The sequence below is a fragment of the Nicotiana tomentosiformis genome, chromosome 12 (genome assembly GCF_000390325.3).
Source record: "Nicotiana tomentosiformis chromosome 12, ASM39032v3, whole genome shotgun sequence".
NCBI lineage: Eukaryota > Viridiplantae > Streptophyta > Magnoliopsida > Solanales > Solanaceae > Nicotiana > Nicotiana tomentosiformis.
In genome coordinates this window covers 132,312,020-132,338,650 of record NC_090823.1, presented here as the reverse complement: position 1 = coordinate 132,338,650, position 26,631 = coordinate 132,312,020, and the positions used below count along the sequence as shown (strand labels likewise).

The 26,631-nt window shown below is 35.1% G+C and overlaps 2 long non-coding RNA genes across 2 annotated transcripts; both read right to left on the bottom strand.

Moving 5' to 3' along the window:
• Positions 1 to 2,824: 2,824 nt before the first annotated feature.
• Positions 2,825 to 17,277, bottom strand: LOC104118880 (uncharacterized). Its single transcript, XR_011412674.1, has 3 exons — positions 15,808 to 17,277; positions 13,385 to 13,469; positions 2,825 to 3,222 (listed from the first exon to the last, which is right to left on the bottom strand). It is a non-coding gene; the product is annotated as an uncharacterized lncRNA (long non-coding RNA).
• Positions 4,155 to 13,358, bottom strand: LOC104118879 (uncharacterized). The gene is made up of 2 exons (XR_011412673.1): positions 7,860 to 13,358; positions 4,155 to 4,784 (listed from the first exon to the last, which is right to left on the bottom strand). It is a non-coding gene; the product is annotated as an uncharacterized lncRNA (long non-coding RNA).
• Positions 17,278 to 26,631: the final 9,354 nt, after the last annotated feature.

The window sequence follows — 26,631 nt, the reverse complement described above, 5'->3', positions numbered from 1 at the left end:
ACAATAACATGAACTACATGAAATTGTTTATCATAGCTGAATTACATATGGATAGTTCACATGGAGCATTTTTGTCCACTGGCCACTCGTTTCTTCAGGCTTGCAGCTTGCTCATGGTTTTGCAACAAATAGCCAGGGGGCTATTATTGCCAACCACCTGATCAGATTAACCCATTATAAATCACAAACAACCTCCAAATTATAAGTTGATTACATAATTTCACGCATAGATTATTCATGTTAACAAATTCTGAATCATACTGAACACTCAATGTTTTTCATGACGTATATTAAAATCATACCGAAATAGTTAGACTCGTGCACTAAAGGATTAATTAAATTTCACATTGGAATTAAACACATCATTACAATCAAACAAAGCATTCAAAATTCTATGAACATTATGTATATAGCAGAGATTAATGGTGTGTTTGTTACGAAGGAAAATGTTTTCCTTGGAAAATATTTTCCTGGAAAATGAATGGTGTTATCACTTATTTTCTCATGTTTGGTTGGTGAGTGGAAAACTTTTTCAGGAAAATATTTTCTAGTGTTTTGTTAGAAAATAGAAAATCTTTTATAGGAAATTAGTTTTCTATGCTACCCTCCTCACCCCCACCCTTCCCCCATTTCCTATGTTTCCTGTGCTCTCCCCCACCATTATTACTCAACGTTTCCACAACTCTATTTTCTTTCAAGAATTCAATTATTCTTCTCATAAATTCTAATAAACCCAAAGGAACTAATATGTTGATTTACTTTTTCACACAAGAACGTTAAAATTTGAGTTCCATAACTGAAAAGAAAATACTTTTTTATTTGTTAAAACAAAATAAAAATTCTATTTCTACAACATGAAAAGAAAATACTCATTTTGTTAATAAACCTCAATAATAGACCTCAACCCCATAACAAGAATAATTTTGTAGTCACTAAAACAATATTTCTATTATATAACCTCTCGCAACATATAAGATTCAGGCTAACAATGATAAACGTCTCATACACACATAAAAAAGAAGAAATATGAGCAACTCCATAATAATCATTCTCTGTATAGGAGTACTCAAGAAGCAAGTAGACATGAGAAAAACCATCACAGAAGTATGACAGACCATATTGGACAAGCAACAAAATATCTTTCTATGACAATTGCTTCCTATTCTACTTTTGTTCTTCCAACCCCATTTGTGTATTTTAGTGTTGTCGCTTGAATCTTTCCAGCCAAATCTTACGGAGATTTTGATTTCTTGCCATGAATACCTTAGCTAACATGTCACTTTACACCAAATAATCAAAAGTTTCACCTAAGAATTGGAAGGAACTGGGTTGTAGCATAGGGACTTTCCCAACTACCTATCTGGGGCTTCCACTGGGTGCCAAATTTAAATCAGAAGCTATATGGAATGGGGTAATTGAAAAGTTTGAAAAAAGGCTAGCATCATGGCAATTGCAATATATATCAATGGGTGGAAGATTGACCCTGATCAATAGTGTCCTTGATAGCATCTCCACTTACTATATGTCACTATATCCGATGAGTAGTAGGGTCCTGAAACAACTTGACAAGATCAGAAGGAAGTTTCTGTGGGAAGGGAATAACAAGGATCACAAATTTCATCTAGTCAAGTGGTCTAAGGTTCAATTACCAAAGCACCAAGGCGGATTAGGTATAAAAAACTTAGTCCTTCATAACAAATGCTTGTTAATGAAATGACTATGGAGGTACACACAGGAGGAACAATGTCTTTGGAAGGAAGTTTTCAACGCCAAATATGGAGTCCTGAATCATTGGTGCACTAAATTATCAAGAGCACTCCATGGAATTGGAGTCTGGAAGAACATTTGTAAGCTATGGGAAGAATTCTCAGTGAACAAACATTTTGTAGTAGGGAATGGTCAACATACCAAGTTTTGGAAGGACAAGTGGTTAGGAAGCATTGCTTTGATGAATGATTATCCTGCAATATTTCAAATAGCCAGAGATCCAGATTCAACAATCTTGCAGTGGAGGGAGGGCGACAGTTGGAACATACTATGCAGAAGGAACTTGCAAGATTGGAAATTTGAAGAGCTAGTTAGACTATTAGCCACACTAAATGGCTACTCCAGTAACAACCTAGTACCAAACCGGTTCAGATGGGGGAATGCACATGTAGGAAGGTACTCCGTGCAAGCAGCCCACAAGTTATCAGAAGCTCAAAATGCAATCACCGACCACTGGCCTTGGAAACTAATATGGAAAGTTAAACTGCCACCTAAAGTTGCGTGTTTCAACTGGACTGCTCTCCATGGATCTTGTCTAACACAGAACAACTTAGTCAGAAAAAATTTTCAGATTGTCAATAGATGTTACATGTGCCAGAGAGAGGCTGAATCATATAACCATCTATTCCTACACTGCTCAGTTGCAGCAGATCTCTGGAATATGTTTATTTCTCTTTTTGAACTCACATGGGTCATGCCACATAACATTAGGGAGGCTTTTGAGAGTTGGAGCTTTTGGAAAGTTTACAGCACTATCAAGAAAGTCTGGAAGATGGTTCTTGCTGCTATCTTTTGGAGTACCCGGAAGGAAAGGAATAGCCGATGTTTTGACGGACTATCAACTACTTTCCAATCACTCAAAGCTAATTGTATTATGTTTTTATTCACTTGGGTTTATTTATCCCCCATAGATTCCACTGATAGTTATTTGAATTTTGTTAGCTCCTTAGTATTAGTCTGAACATCTGTATTAGAGCTGACATTATTCCTTTTTGTTGTAACTCTTTTGTAACTATTATGCATCTTCCTGATGCCATCAATGAAATTAATTACTTCATAAAAAAAAAAGAACTTTTCTTTATAACCTTCAGTTGCCATAATTTCTTCGTACAATCTTGTCACATCTAGTCGACTATCAGCTATTTTACCGATTGTTACTGCCACTTCTCTAAGCTTTGTTGATATATCACTGACCACATCTTGCACATCAGAAGAACGACTTCGTTTGCGACTTGCTTTGGCTTGAGAAGTTTCACTTACTACATCTTGCACATCGTTTTCCTTAGATGGCCCTTCAATGTCATTATCATTAGCTTTCTCAGAACTACAATTCAAGCCTATATCATCAAGCGACTTAGCACAATCACCCCTAGCTCGATCGTTCCCATACACGAGGGACATTTCTTCAAACACTTCAATCTTTTTGTTAATGAACTTCTCATGAGTAGGATGGGCCTATAATACAACGACAAAGCAAAAGGTATAAGAAACGGGTGCATATTCAGTGAGTTCACGGAAAATAATTGAATATTACATCGCTCGCATATGACAATTTCAAGAGAAAAGAGAAAGTTGCAATATTTTCCCCTTGGAAGAGAAAAGAAGCACACTTTACTCAGCTACTGCTTCTCCCTTATGTATGTCCCAGAGCATTGCTCTGACAATCATTTGCATTAGCTTTTATCAGTTATCTTTAGCAGTATAACACAATCCTAAAAGATATATCCTAAGATCGAAACGACAATACAGAGGCTGGTTAATGCATAATGAAGTAACAACTTATCAAAGTATGAGCTCTAAATTAAGAGCTAATTCTGCTAATACTAGAATCAAAAGTTTCCCATACAAAATAACAGGAAAATCCATGTAAATGAAAAAATATAATAACTCAAAAAAAAGAATTTGCAGAATCTAGCAGTCAACAGAATCAAATAAAATGTCAGGAAAAATTTTAGAACCATATTCAAATTTGGCACATTTGCCTTTGACATTACATATGTGAAAACATTTTACCTGAGCGTGGAAAGCATAAACTCTAGGACTAGCAGTAATTATATTCAGGTTATCATCCCATCCAAGACCACTTTTGTTTAGAAGAGTTTGCACTATATTCCATGTGCTTCTTAGTGTTTTAAGATGATTCTCCACATGCTTAAGTGAACACTCCTCCATTCCTAGTTGTTGCTTAATGGCATCCGAAACACGATTGAATGATATGGCCTTAAACTGATTAGTTGATTTATTCCCCTGCTTCACTTCATTAGCTAGGATTTCCAACATCAAATATTCCATTTGGTTTTGTTCACCTAAACTGTTTATCTCTTCTTTTTTTTTACAATTGTTAACTGTTATAGGAAATATGTCAAACATGAAATTTAAGATAAATAGAGACAGGACAACAAAATCATATAAAATATAAAGTCAATGTACATAAGAGTATATGAAAACATAAACAATTAAACACAAACAACTAAAACCAAGATGACTAAATAAAAAACTGTTTCTTGATAGATTATATTCATCTATTCCTCCTCCGATCATAATTTGTAAACATGGCATGAGCAATGGCATCTCTTTTCAACGACCATTCCCTAGCTTCTTCACGTCTTTCTCTAGGTGTCTGATAGGTTTGATTCCCTAGAGAACTTTGAGTACTTTGAGCATTTTGTGTTTGAACTAGCGGTTGCCCCTCTACTTCTTGTATTATTGGGTCATTTGGCTCCAAATCGGTTATGTGATTATGTAAAATGCACGATGCTAACACCACATCCACTTGTGTTTTAAAGTCCCAAAAGGGTTCATTATCAATCACACGAAAATGCTCTCCAATGCATCATTTAATATGCGTGAGTCATGAGCAGATCCTTCCCAGCCAGCAACCACATATGTGAACTTCAAATTAAAGCTGACAGCAGCCATGACATTTTGTGTTGTGCCTTTGCGGCCATGACACCTATTTTGGAGTTCGATAGGAACAGATGCAAGCACATGTGTGCCATCTATTGCTCCTACATAATCTTATATGTACAACTAAAGTTAATAATATATACTAGTATTCAAAATTAATTAAAAACTTAATATTTAATATGTTACTCACAACAAACCAAGGGTAATAACGATGGTTGTTCCTTATCTCCGACTGAATAGTATCATTCAGTGATTTCACAAGGGTTGGATAGAGATTCAAAATTGCTTGAAGTACAGTGTGGAAACATCGATGAACAGATTCAATCGACCTATAAAAATGCGACCCTATCTTGCGAAATCGTTGATTAAAACCAACAATTTCTAAGAAAATTAGTACTTGTTCTTGAGCGAACATACTTTTGGTTGATCTCAAGAAATTATTTCTTCTAAGAGCATTACACAATTCAAAAAATACGGGTTGGCTCATTCTTATCTGACTTACACAATGAACAATACTTCCATTTAAAATACTATTCATTTAAAATTCCCTCTCTTGGTCTTTATTGGTATAAGGTGCCTTAGGAATGTTACTTTGATTTTCGTAGGCTAAAATAATTACAGCCCCGGCAGCTAAGACATATGTGGCTTCCGATCCAACTATTGCATCATCTTCATCATTTTCAATCGAATCTATCTGTTGCAACCCAACTTTAGAACTTCTACTCATAAAAATGGATTGATAAAAATATTAAAGAGAGCCTAAAAGAAATCGAACTTGGAACCAGTAAATCACTCAAACAACCCAAAGATATAAGAATATGCAGGTTTCTCGTTTTCAGTAGATATCCTCCATATGGATCCTTTACTATACATCAAAATTCAACCAGCCTTTCTCCTATAACCTGCCTGCTTAAATACCTCAACTTTGGATTATATATAACCCATATTAACCACAAAATTTTACTGGTGAGCACTTAAGAAATCATTTACTATTCCAATCTCTAGATGTCCCAGTACATGCCTTCTGCAACATCTACCATTGCAATGCTCTATAATTTGTTGAAAAATCTAATCTATGTTATATCATGAAACTATGAACAACATATAAGCTCCTCTGACCACACAACAATCAAATTTCCAAGTTGCGAGTGAAGCCACATTGCTAAAATTTCATTGAACTTGAATCATATATTATCTTCTTGATCGACAGTATCCTAGCTAGAAAAGCTTTCAAGTTCAACACGTGTGCTTTGATAGGTAACATTAACTTCCAGTACTACATTGTTTTGTTTCATAACTTAAAAGACAAAAGAGGACATAGAACTTGATATCATGCAGAAATTAATATTAAGCAGCAAAAACAACAAGAAAGTGGATCATGAACACACAAACTCTATCAAATCCCAACATGAAGAACAGTTACCAAAAGTTTTAAATACTTAGATAAACCAAACTAACTGAAGATGTACCAATTTTGACTACATTCAGGTCAGGAATTATATTTTAGAATTCTAAATATTGAAAATTTGAACTCATGAATTAATCTTTTGTATTGCAATGGATATCAGGCAGAGCATTAGACTATTATTTATCAGTTCATCAAGCAAAAACAGAAGGAATTGAAGAAAAGTTTAAAACCCTAAAGCAAACGCAGGAAAGGGAGGCGTGCGTTACCTAAAATCAAGAGCCCAAGAGCGAAATTGCAGGAGATTTTAGAACATTTCCTGATCTCCAGATCCAAAGCACTTGTCTCCGACCTTGGAGAAAACAGCAAGTTGGGCGTTTTGGTGCGATGGCGGGGATCTTAAAACGCGAGACTAAAGAGAGAGAAATTGGAGTGAAGCAAGATGAGAGAAGGGAGAGAAATGAATCGACTGATTTGGGAACCAGCGATGGGGTTTTTTTTTTTTGGAGGGGGGGTGGGGGTGGGGAAGCCAAATCGCACGTTTTATTTTTAGGAAAATGTTTTCCCTTCAAATTTTAGTAAAAATATTTTTTCCAATTAAAGAAAAATAAGTTGATTGAAAAAATATTTTCCAAACTATTTGTGCCAACCAAACATGAGAAAATGGGAAAATATTTTCCAGCATACCAAACACACCCTAAAGGAATACCTAATGTGATGAATTATAACTGAGAAAAATCAAATAAAGGTAAGGAGATCAGGTAGTTGAAGCTCTGCATTACAGATCCAGCAATAAATAGCAGAATTGGACAGTGATTTGAGTCTGAATTATTTTCTAAAACCAGAAAGTATAGAACAAACAACAATAGTGGAAACAACTTCAAAAATCTCTTTTGAAAGCTAATTTTCTTCTGTTTTTTGAGCCCTTTTTTGGCTTTTCATATCTGGTTTTTTAAATATTTTTGAACTTTTGAAAGTTGTTTCAGCTAGGTGAATGTGTGTGAGTGAATCTCCAGATTGTGAATGAGTATGAATGCCTATAGTGTGAGGATGGTCATCTATTTAAACTGATTTTCAAAGCTGCTCTTCAGATTTTTCTTTTTCTTCTTAATCCTTTTTTCTTTTCTATTTTTACTCTTCAAGTCCCTCCCCAGCAGACCCCTGCTGGTTTTTCTTTCCTAGAAGCTTCCTAGGGGTTAGTTATAAAGATTCTCTAAGTCTAATCCCCTTAATACCTTTTTTACCTCCGTTACTTTCTACTCTCAGAACTACAGACCTTCTTTTACTTATCTTTTTACCTTTCAACTCTATAGAAATCATGTGAGCCTGAACCTGGCTTCATTCTTAAAACAAACTACACTCCTAAGTCCAAAGTAGGGTAATCAAATCCTAGAAAGCCTGTGACTCACTAATTGATCCTCAAGAATAATATGGGTACGAAATTATTATACAAACACTAAAACAAAAGAAACTGTCGATTTAACAGGGAATTAAAGAAATTAAATATTGTTTCAGTGATACCTAATCATGTGACTGCTCAAACAATAATAAAAAATTCAATAACTAACAGTTTATCACACTCAAACAGATATGAATCAAATAATCAATTATTTGCTCCTGCTAAATTAAGTAGCGATGACTGGAGACAAACAAGTAGAAAAAAGAAAGGGAATGAGGAAAAAACATAGAAGAAGTAAGGAACAAAATATACATGCTGGAACTCAAAATGAATCGATAAAGAATTCTAGCAAGTTGGAGGAATCGTTACACAAGCACTAACCAGAGTTGCTTCACACCGGCCAGTGTTGCATGCAACAATATCCCTTGCTAAGCCGGAGAAAATGACACCATGGCGATATGGGTGGGAACTGGACGGTCAACCGGAGTTTGACTAGATTCCGATGGTCATGAAACAAGATAAACTTACCATCAATCGACAACTCTCATTGAGAGTAGTCTATTGATGTTGGTATTAACCCCAAACAGTCCGAGATTTGAGGAAAAATTGAAAAAAGGGATGAATTTAGGTATGTGATTTCTTAGATCTACTAAACGAATTGTTTGAGACGGATTTGAGGGAAACTGGTCGTGGATTTGGACCGAGGAGGGGCTGGGGATTGTACGGTTTGGGGTGGTTTGGAGGTGGCCCGCCACCGCAGGCGATTTTTGGAGGGCAGTACGCGGCGGGGAAGGGTGGAGAGGAAATGGGGTGTGAGAGAGAGGACTTTGGTGGGGGTAGGGGCTGTTCCGACACCTTTAAGAAAATGCATGGCCAGTTATCGCCCGTTGGATCAAACAACAACAGACGACCGAGATTAAGCTTGATTCAAAACTGTGTCGTTTGGCTTATGGGGGATATTTGGACGGGTGAAGGTGTGGGCTTGGACAGGCATGAACCGAATTAAGGTAACTGGGCCGTCCGATTTGTTTGGCCCAGTTCGAATGTGAAGCTTCTCTTATCAGATTATTTGGCATGGCATGACAACTAGGTCTAACAATTGGCATAAAAAAGCCAACGTTTTAGGATTTGGCATATGATAGCCTAAAGTTATTCTCTCTCTTCTAATGGTTCAACCACAACAACAACAACCCAATATAATCCCATTAGTGGGGTCTGAGGAGGGTAGTGTGTATGCAGACCTTACCTCTACCTGGGGTAGAGAGGCTGTTTCAGATAGACCATCGGCTCCCTCCCTCCAAGAACTCATCACCTTGCTCTTGGGGTGACTCGAAGTCACAACCTCTTAGTGGTTCAACCACCATCCTAAAATTAAGCACCATCAAAATTATTTTCCTTAAAAAAAGCAAAAACTATTTAAACGCATCTCCGCCTTCTCTCAGAAACCATCATCCTAGAAATTAGGTTCATTTTCCTTCAGTAGTATCCAAAAAACTCCCAAATATTTTTTAATTAATAGTTTTTTTTATCTATATATCCAAATATACATAACACAATAACAATTATATTATTTGTATATCACAGTGTATAACATAATAATAATATGTATATCAAAAAAGTATATTAAAATTTTAATTTTCTTCTTTGTATAACACATTTCAGATTGAAAACTCAAGTTCAAGACGACTCAACATGTGTATCCCATATTGTATCCCGTGTATATCTCTATGTACATCAGTGATGTCTACTGTATATCGTGTGTATTTGTGTGTATCCATAAAAATTTGTGTTATATATACGATATAGAATATGATATACACGGGCGTCCATAAAACGAATTGTGTTGTATACACGATATACAAGGTGATATACCCAGAAGTCCTTAAAACATGTGTGTGATATACACTGATGTACATGATATACACTAGACATTTCCTGATCTCCAGATCCAAAGCACTTGTCTCTGACCTTGGAGAAAACAGCAAGTTGGGCGTTTTGGTGCGATGGCGGGGGATCTTAAAACGCGAGACTAAAGAGAGAGAAATTGGAGTGAAGCAAGATGAGAGAAGGGAGAGAAATGAATCGACTGATTTGGGAACCAGCGATGGGGTTTTTTTTTTTTTGGGGGGGGGGGGGGGGGGAAGCCAAATCGCACGTTTTATTTTTAGGAAAATGTTTTCCCTTCAAATTTTAGTAAAAATATTTTTTCCAATTAAAGAAAAATAAGTTGATTGGGAAAATATTTTTCAAACTATTTGTGCCAACCAAACATGAGAAAATGGAAAAATATTTTCCAGCATACCAAACACACCCTAAAGGAATACCTAATGTGATGAATTATAACTGAGAAAAATCAAATAAAGGTAAGGAGATCAGGTAGTTGAAGCTCTGCATTACAGATCCAGCAATAAATAGCAGAATTGGACAGTGATTTGAGTCTGAATTATTTTCTAAAACCAGAAAGTATAGAACAAACAACAATAGTGGAAACAACTTCAAAAATCTCTTTTGAAAGCTAATTTTCTTCTGTTTTTTGAGCCCTTTTTTGGCTTTTCATATCTGGTTTTTGAAATATTTTTGAACTTTTGAAAGTTGTTTCAGCTAGGTGAATGTGTGTGAGTGAATCTCCAGATTGTGAATGAGTATGAATGCCTATAGTGTGAGGATGGTCATCTATTTAAACTGATTTTCAAAGCTGCTCTTCAGATTTTTCTTTTTCTTCTTAATCCTTTTTTCTTTTCTATTTTTACTCTTCAAGTCCCTCCCCAGCAGACCCCTGCTGGTTTTTCTTTCCTAGAAGCTTCCTAGGGGTTAGTTATAAAGATTCTCTAAGTCTAATCCCCTTAATACCTTTTTTACCTCCGTTACTTTCTACTCTCAGAACTACAGACCTTCTTTTACTTATCTTTTTACCTTTCAACTCTATAGAAATCATGTGAGCCTGAACCTGGCTTCATTCTTAAAACAAACTACACTCCTAAGTCCAAAGTAGGGTAATCAAATCCTAGAAAGCCTGTGACTCACTAATTGATCCTCAAGAATAATATGGGTACGAAATTATTATACAAACACTAAAACAAAAGAAACTGTCAATTTAACAGGGAATTAAAGCAATTAAATATTGTTTCAGTGATACCTAATCATGTGACTACTCAAACAATAATAAAAAATTCAATAGCTAACAGTTTATCACACTCAAACAGATATGAATCAAATAATCAATTATTTGCTCCTGCTAAATTAAGTAGCGATGACTGGAGACAAACAAGTAGAAAAAAGAAAGGGAATGAGGGAAAAACATAGAAGAAGTAAGGAACAAAATATACATGCTGGAACTCAAAATGAATCGATAAAGAATTTTAGCAAGTTGGAGGAATCGTTACACAAGCACTAACCAGAGTTGCTTCACACCGGCCAGTGTTGCATGCAACAATATCCCTTGCTAAGCCGGAGAAAATGACACCATGGCGATATGGGTGGGAACTGGACGGTCAACCGGAGTTTGACTAGATTCCGATGGTCATGAAACAAGATAAACTTACCATCAATCGACAACTCTCATTGAGAGTAGTCTATTGATGTTGGTATTAACCCCAAACAGTCCGAGATTTGAGGAAAAATTGAAAAAAGGGATGAATTTAGGTATGTGATTTCTTAGATCTACTAAACGAATTGTTTGAGACGGATTTGAGGGAAACTGGTCGTGGATTTGGACCGAGGAGGGGCTGGGGATTGTACGGTTTGGGGTGGTTTGGAGGTGGCCCGCCACCGCAGGCGATTTTTGGAGGGCAGTACGCGGCGGGGAAGGGTGGAGAGGAAATGGGGTGTGAGAGAGAGGAATTTGGTGGGGGTAGGGGCTGTTCCGACACCTTTAAGAAAATGCATGGCCAGTTATCGCCCGTTGGATCAAACAACAACAGACGACCGAGATTAAGCTTGATTCAATACTGTGTCGTTTGGCTTATGGGGGATATTTGGACGGGTGAAGGTGTGGGCTTGGACAGGCATGAACCGAATTAAGGTAACTGGGCCGTCCGATTTGTTTGGCCCAGTTCGAATGTGAAGCTTCTCTTATCAGATTATTTGGCATGGCATGACAACTAGGTCTAACAATTGGCATAAAAAAGCCAACGTTTTAGGATTTGGCATATGATAGCCTAAAGTTATTCTCTCTCTTCTAATGGTTCAAGCACAACAATAACAACCCAATATAATCCCATTAATGGGGTCTGAGGAGGGTAGTGTGTATGCAGACCTTACCTCTACCTGGGGTAGAGAGGCTGTTTCAGATAGACCATCGGCTCCCTCCCTCCAAGAACTCATCACCTTGCTCTTGGGGTGACTCGAAGTCACAACCTCTTAATGGTTCAACCACCATCCTAAAATTAAGCACCATCAAAATTATTTTCCTTAAAAAAAGCAAAAACTATTTAAACGCATCTCCTCCTTCTCTCAGAAACCATCATCCTAGAAATTAGGTTCATTTTCCTTCAGTAGTATCCAAAACACTCCCAAATATTTTTTAATTAATAGTTTTTTTTATCTATATATCCAAATATACATAACACAATAACAATTATATTATTTGTATATCACAGTGTATAACATAATAATAATATGTATATCAAAAAAGTATATTAAAATTTTAATTTTCTTTTTTGTATAACACATTTCAGATTGAAAACTCAAGTTCAAGATGACTCAACATGTGTATCCCCTATTGTATCCCGTGTATATCTCTATGTACATCAGTGATGTCTACTGTATATCGTGTGTATTTGTGTGTATCCATAAAAATTTGTATTATATATACGATATAGAATATGATATACACGGGCGTCCATAAAATGAATTGTGTTGTATACACGATATACAAGGTGATATACCCAGAAGTCCTTAAAACATGTGTGTGATATACACTGATGTACACGATATATAACGTGATATACACATTTTGTATTTGGATTTTTAGGTCTGATGTTTTTACCTGAAACCAGTCTAAATCACTTCTAATCTTACTCAAATTTTGTATATGGCCTCGTTTAGGTATTTTCAACCAATTTAAATCACATTCACTCATTTAATCCAATCAAAAAAAGAAGAGATAAGAAAAATAAAGTTAAAATATATTTTTTCTGTCTCAATTTTTGCTTTTGATTTTCTCTAATGTGATATCAACCTTACCTTTTCATCCAATTGAGTTTTTTGCATAATTTGCAAGAATGTTTGCTAAACTATGAGAGCGAAAGAGAAGAGATAGAAGAAGAAATACAAGGAGAGAAAGGGGGAGGGAAGTAGTGAATAAGAAGAGAAGTGAGCGGCGAAGAGGGGGAAGCAGACAATTTGGGGCCAATTATTTGAGAGAGAATATATAAGAAAGTGATTTTTTTAAGGATTTGGCTATATAATATCAATTATTTCGGGCTGTCTTTGCCAAACCAAATATAAGGCTAAAAGATTGCCAATTCTTATTATGTGTTGTCATCTAGTGCCATTTTATCTTTTCAAAACCAGCTACTTGAAATTCTAATTTAGACCCAATTTTGCATAACTAATCTAGTTATCTATTTTATCTAATGACTAGCTAATTAACTAATTTAATTGAACCTAAAAATTAAAAAATAAATGCGAAGATGACTAACGTTTATTTGTGATTTTATGTATTTTAATCATGCGTTTAATAATGTAATATTAAATTAATTCCTAAAATATGCAATTAAAAATCTAAAAATGCAATGAATAAAATGACATTTTTTTTGACAATATTATGATTTAACATTATTTCTAATTATGCAAATACAACCAAATTCCATGAAATGCAAACAAAGATATATAAAATCAAACAAAATAATTCAAAAGCTATGTATTTGGCATTTTAGGAGTAGTTTTGTGCAGGCAAAACTTACGTGCTCATAATAGATGTTATTTTCCTTCTAAAATCGTTGAGTTTGACTTTAAATCTGACTCTAGATCCGGCCGATCCAACTGGATCTGCAAGAAAAGAGAGATACATGACCAGAGAAAAGATTCGACCAGATTTGAAAAGAAAGACTTCTAAAGAAGAAAGAAAATATTTTTCTTTGAGTTTCATTTTTTATTTTATTTTTTTGGGAGAAAGACTTCTAAAGAAGAAAAAAAAGATTTTTGGATTTTGATTTGATTTTCTTTTTCGAATGAAAGACTTCTAAAAAGAAAGAAAATATTTTTGGTTTTAAATTTTTTTTTTTATTTGGAATTTTCTAAGGAAAGACTTCTAAAGAAGAAATTAAAAGAAAATATTTTTGAATTTTTAAAATTTGGGGTCAGAACCGATGAGGTTTACTTACGTATCTCACATCTGGTGAGAATCAGACCCGTGTAATTCGGCAGTTTTGACGGAACATGGGGAACATGATTTTTCTGAAAATATTTGCTTATTTTCTTTCTTTCTTTTTTTTAAAATTTCGGTAGAGTTTCGGATTACAAATACTTACCTCTCACTCTTGTTTTTTTTTTCTTTTCTTATTCTAGAAACCGGTCAACATTCAAGCCGAAATAAATAAATGCACAAATAGCACGTAAAATGCATCAGGATAGTCTTTTAAATTGGGTACACCTGTCCTAGACGGACCCAACCCATGTGTTGAGTCCCCAAATTCAAATACACGTGATGCAAACAAACGTGCCTACTAGGGATCCGACATGAGGCTATGTCATTCTAAGTTTGAATCCTCGGTGTATTGTTCTAGACCTGGCTTATCCGAGCGGACAACTCGAGCCGAGGGGGCGGGGAGAGCAACGTACCGGTAACCAAAAGGCCATTCGGCTTTGTAACTGATCTGATCCTCGTTTTAAATTAGAGTATGACACTAACAGAAAAGAAGTCACGCCAGCGCGCACTTCCTAGAAGATTTAGAAGACCCAGAGAGAAGAAAGGTTTCGCAACAGTTTTATATACAATTCAAATAATATCAAAGCGGTAAAAAGCGGTATTTAGCACGTTAGGCTCAAACACATAAAAATCATATAATAAACAAAAGCCAAGTATAACAGTCATTCTAAGCCCGAATTCTGAACCCTGAACCAGAGATTCTGGGTTCTTTTCCCCAACAGAGTCGCCAGAACTGTCACACCTCCTTTTTTCCGAGGGGATAAAGAGTTTTTCCAATTAAAGTGACACTAATCGAAATTAATCGAAATGAGATTATTTATTTATTCAGAGTCGCCACTTGGAATAATTTATGGTGTCCCAAGTCACCGATTTATTTTAGATCCCAAATCGAGGAAATTGACTCTTATTTATGGTCTGCGAACATAGAAGATAGGGTAAGAAATTTTGTTAACCCGGGAGAAAGTGTGAGGCACTCCCGAGTTTAGTGGTTTTAGCACGGACGCTCAACTATTAATAATTTGCCTAGTTATTTGATTTAATAGATATTTGAAACCTATTGTGCATTTTTTTTTTACTTTTTAACCGCTTTTAGTTATTTTTTTAACCGCTTTTAGTTATTTATGGAATTATTTTGAATAAGTCACGATGTCGCGCACTTGTTGTTTTGGTACATATTGCAAATCGCGTCACGTGAAACGCACCCGCGATTTACAACATGTTAATTTTAATTGTTTGAAGTTGTAAGGTCGAGTCACGTGAAACGCACACTCGAATTGGGATTTACGCATCATGATCATACCACAGAAGTCATACCCATAGTCACGATAATTTATTTAATCGTGCCTAAAGCAAGCTACGAATGTTTATAAATTGTTTAATTTTCTCGTTTTGAGATCAATGAGTAAGGCTATAAATGATGGAATTATTTTGGAAAAATCAGTGTACATGTGCCTAATCTCATGAATGATGGAAATTTAAACCTTATAAGGATAGGCTAAATGATAGAAACTTTGGTGACAAATTATGATAAGAAATTGATGAGGATAACGTGAATAAACATATGGGAACCATTCTCAATACTAGTACACGATTGTTCAAATTTACAGATCAATATCAAATTGTTGTTATGATACATAATCTAAACAACAAACAAAGACCAAAATAAGGGTCTGTAAAGGAGATGATGAAATTCAACCACAAAGTGCTAGCAAAACCAGCAGGAGAACAATCACAAGTTACTCCACTAACACTTAAATTTAACATAAAGAGATTGCATGTCTAATGAAGAGTTCAAAACAGTAAACTCTTAAGGTTAATTAAAAAATTATAACCCAACGTATCTAAACCAAACAGATTCAAGATTATAAATATTTAATAACAGAAGTAAAACAGGACATGTAGCGGAAAAAGATTCAAATTAAATAAACTTAAATAGACAAGAGAAAATCAAGAAAGAACCTGTTAAGCAAACTTTCTTTAATATATGAGAAATAGAGCTTCTAAAACAGCTTCACAAAAGGTGAAAATCCGAACGAAGAAGACAGTGCTGAGGCGAATCGGGAAACCCACGAACTTGGACCTCGACTGACGAACCAATCGGATAAAATTGAATTGACCTCAAGCTTAATCAAATTCCATGGTTTTGGAATGGTAGTCTAACAGAAGAAACATGAAAGAATATTTTTGTTTTTTTTTCGTTTTTGTATTGTTTTTTGAAATTCTAGATTTTTAACCAAAACTTAGAAAAGCTAGAAACCTAAAGAACCTAAAGTTTCTGTCCAAATTTTCATCCCCCTCTTTGTGTGTGCGTGTCTTTTTAGTTGAAAAACTATACTTTTGGGAGTATTTGATCTTTTGAGGTTGGAGGCGGCAAAGAGTTCTTTTAGGGGGTGGGCTGCTGCGTGTTGTAAGGTTGGAGGAATTTTTTTGGGGATTAGGTCTCTCCTTTGTGTGTTGTGTGTGGGGAAGATATATAAGTATAGGTATAGAGATTATTGATGATCAAGAAAAGAGAGTGTGTATGTGCATGTGAGTTTTAAGGGAGAACATGTGAGTTTGTTACAAAAAATAAGGAAGAATTTTGCCATATGAAAATAACTCATTGGCTCTTGTTTTAATTAATATTTTTTCTTTTCTTTTAAAAGTGTAAAATAAAAATACTAGCTAAATATTTTAAAATCAAGAACATATAATTCTTTTTTGTGATTTTTAATTTTCTTAAACAAAACCTACTAAAAATGAAATAAAAGTTAAAATATGTACATATTAAAAAGGGTTGAAAAATTTCAAGTATAATCAAAATTTAGATGTTCACAGCAAGAAGAGAAGATTCCAAGTTTTACTGTGCGATAATACTTTGGGGCATTAATTGTAACACCGTAATTATGGGAGAGAACTTATCTTCTGTGCTAATTCACCAACATCATCATAAATTATATTTTACCATAAATTGTAAAGTGAATTACACTTAACTGTTTGAATTGAATTATAAAAGAAATTAGGCACAGTAACAGAAAGCTGATAAACCATCTGAGACCACGAGCAGGAAAATAAAATAGTATATCATGTTGGAATCCCTATTTGAATGATTCCATGACAACCCAGGCGATTATCCTACCGCCCTCTCTGCTTTGCTAGGTTTTGAATATACCAAAAAATGCAAAACTCGATTTTACAATCAAATACATAGATACAATAACAAAATATGCAGAACAAATCAAATCAAGCATTAACACATAAAATAAAAGGGGAAAAAGAAAAATAAAACAAAGAGGACAAAAATAACAATCACAAAAGAAATAATTTCAAAATTGAATCGAAGAGGAAGACGCAGAAGAAGATCACGATGGTACTTTTGGGACTCTCTGATCGGATTGAAGAAAAAAACATGGAAGACAAAGGGCTTATTGAAGGAAAGCAGATGAAAGAACTCTGTAGAACGATAAAAACAAGAGTAAAAGCCATGCAATATAAACACGTAAGTGGTAATTAGAAAATGCGGAGGAATCCACCGTACACCCCTAATATATACTAGTTTCTCCACATATGTCGAGTTAAGAATTATATAATTTTATAAAATAACATCAATATTATTAAGATAAAGCTTTAAGTAAACGATTAGACAGGAAAGAATAAAGTACAAAGTTATATAAATAATCAATATAAATCATCTTGTGTTGACTTGTTTGTCGAGGTCTGTTACTCCCAAACAAACACACAAGTATATATAGTCGACAAGTAATATAAGATTGTAAGTCCAGATATCGTACCTACATGGACTTATGATTAACTATCAACTAAATTAAACTAAGACAATTAATCTATTCAAGCGATTTTCTAAAGTATGAATATTTAACTAAAATTAATCTATAATAGTAAACTATGAAATTAAAGGAAACAAGTCTGCAATCTTAGAGATGAATTTAATGAGAGAAAATATTCTAGAGTTATGGGTTAGTTAATAATCCCGTTGAGTTTTCCACCTAAATCGTCTAATTAATTTATCTGGTTTATTGGTTAACAGGGTTAATATTGCTCGTAGCCGTCTCCGAAGTACTACTCGCCTATTCAAGCTAATATAACGTCTATATTCCTATGGAATTAGAATGTGAGACAATAATGGTTAAATATATGCATTCTTGGCTGAACATCAATACCCCAAACTTAGACTCTTGCTCGTCCTCGAGTAAGCATTAAAACTACTCTCAATAAATCAAGCCTAGAAACACCACCACTTCGGTTGATACTAACATTTAGGCCCTATAACAACTCAAACCATTAGAGATACACTTCCTGATCATCGTGTAAGATATACAAGTCATAAACAAACAACAAACTTCTAACCTCCTAACCTCAGAGAGGGACTCTAACTCACCAAATTTAAGCTCGCTCACCTACTCTGTCAAATAAAGCTAATAATATCGCTTATCTATCATGAAACCAGTGCCCTCACAAGAATAAATAGTCCATATACTCAAATAAAAGAATGAATATAATTTAAGGACTTAGCATCAAATAACAACTCTCGCACTCACAAAGAATTCATATGTATGCACAAAGAACCATAGGCTTGCCCATTATATACATCTCTACTAATTAAGTATGCTTGAATAGAATCAAATAGGACTTTAAGTGGTTGTAATGTTGGCTAGGGGACAGGTAGGAGAACTATATAATAGTGACTTCTTTCCTAAGCACTTTGCACTTTTAGACTTAATCGTCCATTATTTTCATCTCTTAATTTTATTTTTCAGCCCTCTCTTTGTCAATTGTTTCACATGTATTTTCCCCAAATCAAGAACGTTTAATTTCTTTTTCAAAGCAATTTTTTTTTTCATGTCATATTTTTTTCAAGAAGGCCTTTTATTAATTTTCAGCTATCCTTGGTCACCATTTTTTACTTAATCATCCCTTTCTTTAAATTTATCAATTTATATCACAGTTTAAGCAACAGTGCTCAAGGAAGCAGGGTGCAAAAACTAGGGATTCAACAAAAGTATCAAGGCAAAAATACGACGTCCAAACAAAAGGCTACAGGCTCAACGGGCTAACTAGTGGTACAATATCTAAAAAGACTAAAATTCATAAGACATATCAAAGAAAGCCTATTATCATCTTCTAAACAGAGCAACACTTTTATTTCGCTTCAATGACATGCAGGGCAAGTTCTAGACTAAGATGCATTACATGGAATATATGTAAGAAATCCTCACCACACATGGCACTAGTATCAATCAAGATAGATCAATTCTACTCTAAGACAGACATGATCATAGCGAATGACAAAATAAGAATAAGTTATATATAGAGTCACAACCCTGAGCTTAGGTGTTAGAAAGTCTGCTATTTTATTCATTACTCAAGCACTCAAAGGAAAGTACAGCGCGAGCCAAAATATGCTAGTATCAAACAGGTAACAAAAGTTTTTTTCTTCTCCTAAAAAACATCTAATCCTAAAAATAAAAAAGTTTACCCGGTTTAGGTTACATCCCTTGAAAAAGAATCGATGCAAAAAAAAAACCAAGGGGAATTATTACCTACCCAAAATTAACTAGAAACAAAAAGAAAATCTATTTGGATTTTTTTTAATTATTGGACTTTAATCCCTCAAGAAAGTTGTCCACAAAATCCATCGTCGGAAAAAGTCCAAATTTTCTTCTTTTTTATTTTTTTATTTTTCGTTTTTATATATTTTTTAAAAAAACACAAACTACGACATTGAGAGAAAAAAATATTACAACTAAGTTAGGATAACACAGAAAATCACCCAGATAATTTTCTCACCCCACACTTAAAATTGTGCAATGTCCTCAATGCACACTGAAAATATCAAGAGGTAAAAGAGACTCCCTTGTAGGCCAAAGGCCGAAGTATTAGCAGCTCACGAGATACTCAGACTTCACCCAGGTATGATTCTTTGTGCGAGTACCTCACACTCAGTTTCAACCACTTGCTCGCTTTTGCACATGCCTATTGACTTTGACTCCATGCTCCTACTCCTACAAAATACAAAATCAATACTATAATGATTACACAATAATTAAATAGAATTGGGTCGCCTCCCAACAAGCGTTTGATTTAACGTCGCGACACGACGCCATCACTTTCACCACTTTTCCTTCCACTTTGACGATATGAATTGCGCCCTCAATTTCGCATCAATTTTTCTATCACGTTCCTGGGGCGGTTGTGTGAATCCAAAAGAACCAAGTAAACAATGTCACATCTTGCACTTCTTGGCCTTTAAGTGAGGGATGTCGTTTTGTCTCCTTGGTACGGTAAATTTTAGGATATAAGCACTTTGTTCCTCATCTATTGACTCCTCCATATGCTCGAATGGATTAATTCCCGTATCACCAACCAAACACAATGTTGAAAAGTATTTAGAATGAGGTCCAATACGCTCCAACTCCAAAACTGCATTATTTTTGACATACTCAATTTTGCACTCTTCGTCAACCTTGGCATCATTAATTATATTTTGGTCGAATAGTTGGAATTCTTCTTTCCGCTCCACAAGCTGGCCAGTATCCACAAAAATTGGTTGTAGGGCATTAGATGCCTCGGCCTTTTTATTAAATTGAGCCTGTAGGTCATGGATATCTGAGCCAAATTGGTCTATCTCTTGCTTGAGCTCAGTTCTTCCTTCTATCAGTTATTTTGTCATATTTGAAAGACCATCACAGAGAGAATCATGAAATTTTATTAGTTGAGCTTGTTCCTCTAGCCAAGATTGGCTCACTACATCTGCTTCTTCAAAATTATCTTTTTGTGGGAACTCGCACTCTTTAGCCAATTCTTCCGCCTCGACCTTCATTCTCATTATTGCTGCACTAATTCTTTGTATAGCCTTTTGATTTTCATCTTGTTGCTCGGCTACTTGCCTCATCATGTCCACTATACGAGCAACACATTCCATATCCTCCGCTTCATTGCTCCTATCAAACTCATAAATATTATTAGAAATATCATAATAAGAGCTCTAAAAAGGATAATAAGAATTAGGAAAACCATCTCAATGGCCACTTTGACCACCACACACATTAAAAATATTTCACTCATAAGATTGAAATTCACAATTTCACCACAAGTGTGGTTCTCCATAATATGGACAAGGATCACCATAATAAGAATAACCAATATTCGACCAATTATCATTCCAAGATGCCATGTCAACAAAGATAGTAAAATACTAAACTAAGCTAAAAATAAAAAATTTAAATAGACAAAAAGTAAAAATCTAATATAGTAAAATAGTTAATTTCTAAGTCCCCGGCAACGGCGCCAAAAACTTATTACTCCCAAACGCAAACGCAAGTATATGTGGTCGACAAGTAATATAGGATTGTAAGTCCAGATATCGTACCCGCAGGGACTTGTAATTAACTATCAACTAAATTAAACTAAGACAATTAATCTATTCAAGCGATTTTTTAAAGTATGAATATTTATCTAAAATTAATCTAGGATAGTAAACTATGAAATTAAAGGAAACAAGTCTGCAATCTTAGAGATAAATTCAATGAGAGAAAATACTCTAGAGTTATGGGTTAGCTAACAATCCCGTTGAGTTTTTCACCTAAATCGTCTAATTAATTTATCTGGTTTATTGGTTGACATGGTTAATATTACTCGTAGCCTTCTCCCGAAGTACTACTCGCCTATTAAAACTAATCTAGCGCCTATATTCCTATGGAATTAGAATTAACAAGAACGCATTAATAATTCCTGTATAGTAATCAAGCAAGACGATTAGGTATATTCCTATCCTAACCACAAATTTTCCCCACCCCCACCCACACACTCAGAGTTAGCGTCTTACTCTACTCAATCTTATATGCAATCTAGAATTCCCTCTCCCGAGTTCAATCCTAGATTCGTTGATAGTATTCAATTGGTGATCAAGCAATCAAATAATTAAGTGCAAGATTAAATAAATAAACCAATTTAATAAAATAATAAGAACAATTCAAGCTTCAAACTACAACGTTCATGCAGTACCCAAAACTCTAGAACTAATAAACTATGAGATTAAAAGAAGAGAAGTGAAGAAAAACTAGTTAGAAGCCTCCTCCAAGTATGGTGTGTGTTCCTCCACGTGAATTCTCCTTCAAAGTATGTTTGATATTCTTCAAATTAGGTTTAGAACCCCCTTTTATACGAGTTGAGATCGTGTAAGGCCGAAATAACCTTGTACCGAACGAAATAGGAAAAGTCCCCGCCCCGGCGTCCAGACCAACGCCTAGCGCTGGCCGTGGCATTGGAGGCTGCTTTTCATCTCTTCCTTTCTTGTCTTCCACTTGGAGGGACAAAACTCAAAGGTGTCCCCCCTTTGTATCATCCTTTTAAATTATTTTTTCTTTCTTTCTTTTTTTCCTTTTATTTTTTTATTTAATTTTACTCCAAATCTCTTCATCTTCACATTACTTTATTCCTACACAGTTAAAATATAATATTAAGCACAAAGTGATATAATTGATGCTCAAAAGACGATTAAAAGTACTAGAATATAAGGCAATAATTGTTAAATATATACATTTTGGGCCGAACATCAAGGTCAAAATTATTGAATATATTTGTGAACTGATGCAAGAGATTTTTTTTTTTAAATACAAAATGATGTGCGCTACTATTTTTTAGGATAGTAATATTTCCACATGGGGTAAATTGTTAAATAAAAATTCTACTCTCAAGAACAGTGCCAATTCAAAAATTAAAATTGTATTTTTAATGTTACGATCCAAAATTTAAAAAGGCCGTGATGGCGCCGGACATCACTGTCACGAAAGCCAACCATAATCAATTAACTTAATTACCCATTTTAGTATTTTTGAAATAAAAAATTTTTTCAATGAAATTGTAAAGATAAAACTTAGAGTAAATGATAAATATTTTTTTAGCAACTAAATTTCTAAACAATTCACAACCATTCCCAAAACCTGATGTCACAAGTGCATGAGCATTTACTAGGGAATTAAAAATAAAATACAGCATCTGTCCAGAATACAAATTAGACAGGAAAATATAATAACTCTGAAGGAGACTCTGTTAGCTGCGGGTCGTAATATAGAATGCAACTCACCTATGTCCCCATAATTATTAACCATACCTCTGCGCCCACAAGGCCGCTATACATATATGTACCTGCACAATAAAATATGCAGCAAGTGCAGTATGAGTACGAAAACAACGTGTACCCAGTAAGTATCAAGCCTAATCTCGAAGTGGTAGAGACGAGATAACCGACTTTGACACTCACTATGGGTCAATAATAATAATTGAAATAAATTATAATTATTCAAATCAGCATGGTTCACAGAGTTAACAATAATTTTATTCAATTAGCATAAATAATAAAAATTCTTCAAATGCAACAATTTTCTAATTTATTTATTTAAATCATGCAATTTCAATAAAACTTCCAATTTATCAAATAGCTTTACAAACTGTAATTCAATTTCAATAAATTTTCAATTTATCAATTAAATCTCATTTACAGGAATAACAATTAATTCCTTAACAAGCAAGAATAATAATTTATTAAATTCCAAGGATTTTTTAATTTATCAATTAGCTTCGCAAGCTGAAATAAATTATTAAAGTATCGTATAATTATTATTATTAAGCACGATTTCTGCCGAGGATGTACGACCCGAGCCAGAGTGCCGTGTACACTACCGAGGGACGTGCGTCACGATTCATAAATACATCTATCCTGCCGAGGCGTTCGGCCCGCTCCACAAGAAAGGAGGATATTTTTTTATGTACCTCCGAAAGGAGAGTATATTTATTATGAGATAAATTCGGGAGAAGAATAATTTTTTTTAACAATTAATTGATTTAAACAGAAAATCAAGCATATGCGATTTTTATCCTTTAATATCTTTATCTAACAATTCACAATATATTCATATATATATCAATTAATATTAATTAATCAAGGAATACAATTTACACAAGTAATTCATGCTTTGAGTCCTAAGCTACCTAGACTTTAGCGTTTATAGTAGCTAAGCACGGACTCTCGTCACCTCGTGCGTACGTAGCCCCCCGCAATTAGAAACAATTATTCAATTTAATCCCTATGGGGTAATTTTTCCCTCACAAGATTAGACAAGAGACTTACCTCGTCTCAAAGTCCACTTTCCGATTACCACGTAGCGTTGAATTCTCGATTCGACGCCGAAAATCCAAAACTATCCAAATATTATACAAAATAATTAATATATGCTAAATGATTTAAAATTTATCTATTAAATAAATTACTTTATCCAAAATGGTAAAATTCCTAAAATTCAGCCCAGGCCCACGTGCTGGGATTCTGGAAATTTTTGGATGAAAACGTTACCCATAATCTCAAGAACTTAAATATATAATTTCTACCGAATTCCATAACTATTTTCGTGGTTAAAATCTTATTTTTATAAAAATCTACGTTTTTCACCTAAACCCTTGACTTCTAAGATTTACTAGTTATAATCTACCTCTAATCTATGTATTTAACTCAAGGAGTGTGGAATTAACTTACCTTTCAATTGCTAGTTAAAATCTCCTCTCAAAAGCTCTGAAATCTCCCAACAATGGATGAAAAATAGAAAGAAATGGACTGAGTTTTCGTCCGTTTTAAGGTTCTGCCCAGACAGGTTTTTCGCACCTGCGGAAGGAGTACCGCACATGCGGCTTTCGCACCTGCGAAAATTCCTCGCGCGCATTTTCCTTCTTTTCCTGGTTCCGCACATGCAGAAGAAATGCTCGCTTCTGCGCATGCGCAGGTGCGCCCATCCCTTCGCACCTGCGCATTTTTCCGCTTCTGCGCATAAGGCTATCACACTTGAGCATTCGCATGTGCGCCAAATGCTTCGCATCTGCGATGGCTGGGCATGTTTCTCTCGTTCGTACCTGCGATTGGTGGCTCGCACCTGAGGCTGTCCAAGCGCAGGTATGATTATGACAGTAGCTGGGAGCTTCAGTCCTTGCTCAATTTCTCAAAATTGGTCCAAGCCTCGTCCAGTTAACACTCGGGACCCTCGGGGGCCCGTCCGAACATACCAACAGGTTTGTAATCGTAAAACGGACTTGCTCGAACTCTCGGAATGCATAAAACAACATCAAATCTAAGAATCATACCCTAAACCAAATTGATTCAAACTTAGGAATTTCAAGTTCTTCAATTTACTTCAAATGCGCCTAAATATACTTAAACTGCTCGGAATGACACGAAAATATGCTTGCAATCTTAAATCACTATACAGAACTATTCCCAAACTCGGAATTCCAAACGGACTTCAATTACTCAAAAACCTACTCCAAACCAATTTTAAAGAACTTTAAACCTTCAAATAGTTGATTTTCACTATTAAGCGCCAAAATGCTCCCGTGTTATCTAAAACTCGATTCGAACATACGCCCAAGTCCGAAATTATTATACGAACCTATTAGAATCGTCAAATCCCGATTCCGAGGTCGTTGTTTCTCAAAATATTGACCGAAGTCAAACTTGACCTTTTAAGGTTAACTTAAGGAACCAAGTATTCCGATTTTAACCCAAACATATCCAAATCCCGAACTGTCACGGCCCATAATCTCATCCGTCATGATGGCGCCTATCTCAATACTAGGCAAGACGAAAATCTCAATAAACCACAATTTCTCTCAAGATTAAAAATATAATATTTAAATACAATACAAACACTCTCCAAAACCTGGTGTCACTGAGTACATGAGCATCTAATATGAATACAAGTCTGGAAAATATAGTCTATAATAGTCTGAGACCAAATACAGTGAACAAAGAGATAGAGAAGGAGAGACAAGGTCTGCGGAACACGGCAGCTACCTCAAAATCTCCTTAAATTCAACCGCGCGAAAGGATCAATATCTGCTATATTCGGGAACACCTGGATTTGCACACGAAGTGCAGGGTGTAGTATGAGTACAGCTAACTCAGCAAGTAACAATAATAAATAAGGAACTGAAGATAATAACGAGCTACACAGTTATGGTTCACTTCCAATAATTCCAGCAAAGAATAGACATGCTATCAAATCTGGAAGTTTAATATCAAATCAATTTTTATACAGTTCCTGTTCATATAATCCGTATATCAACAATCTTTCGGAGATTTCACAACAATGACAGATAGCAACTAATTGCAACAACAAATGAAAATCAAGTACAATCTCTTAGGACAACAATCACTCTCTGGGCTCCCAACCCTCATCACTCACTCTCAATGGGTACCCGTGCTCACTGGGGGTGTACAGACTCTAGAGGGGCTCCTACAGCCCAAACGCTATAATCTGTACGGACAACTCACATGCTGTACGGACATCTCACATGCCATAATATAAATATCTGAATCCGCACGGCCAACTCATGTATTGCACGGCCAACTCACGTGCTATAGTATAATATAAGGATCCGCACGGCCAACTCACGTGCTGCACGGACAACTCACGTGCTATAGTATCAATATTTCTCAATCAGGCCCTCGGCCTCACTCAGTCATAAATCTCTCTAGACTCTCGGGCTCTCAATAATCATGAAATCATCCCAAACAATAATGATACGATGTATCAATATTAATAACAGAGACTGAGATAAAATGTGCAAGTAACAACTGAGACTGAGTACATATAACATTTAGCAGGCAATTCAACAAGTATGCGACCTCTGTGGATCTCAATAGTACTATCACATAGCCTAAGCATGACTTCTAACATGATTTACAGCCAAGTTTTATCAACACATAGAGAGCATATAGCTAATAATAAATTATTCAAC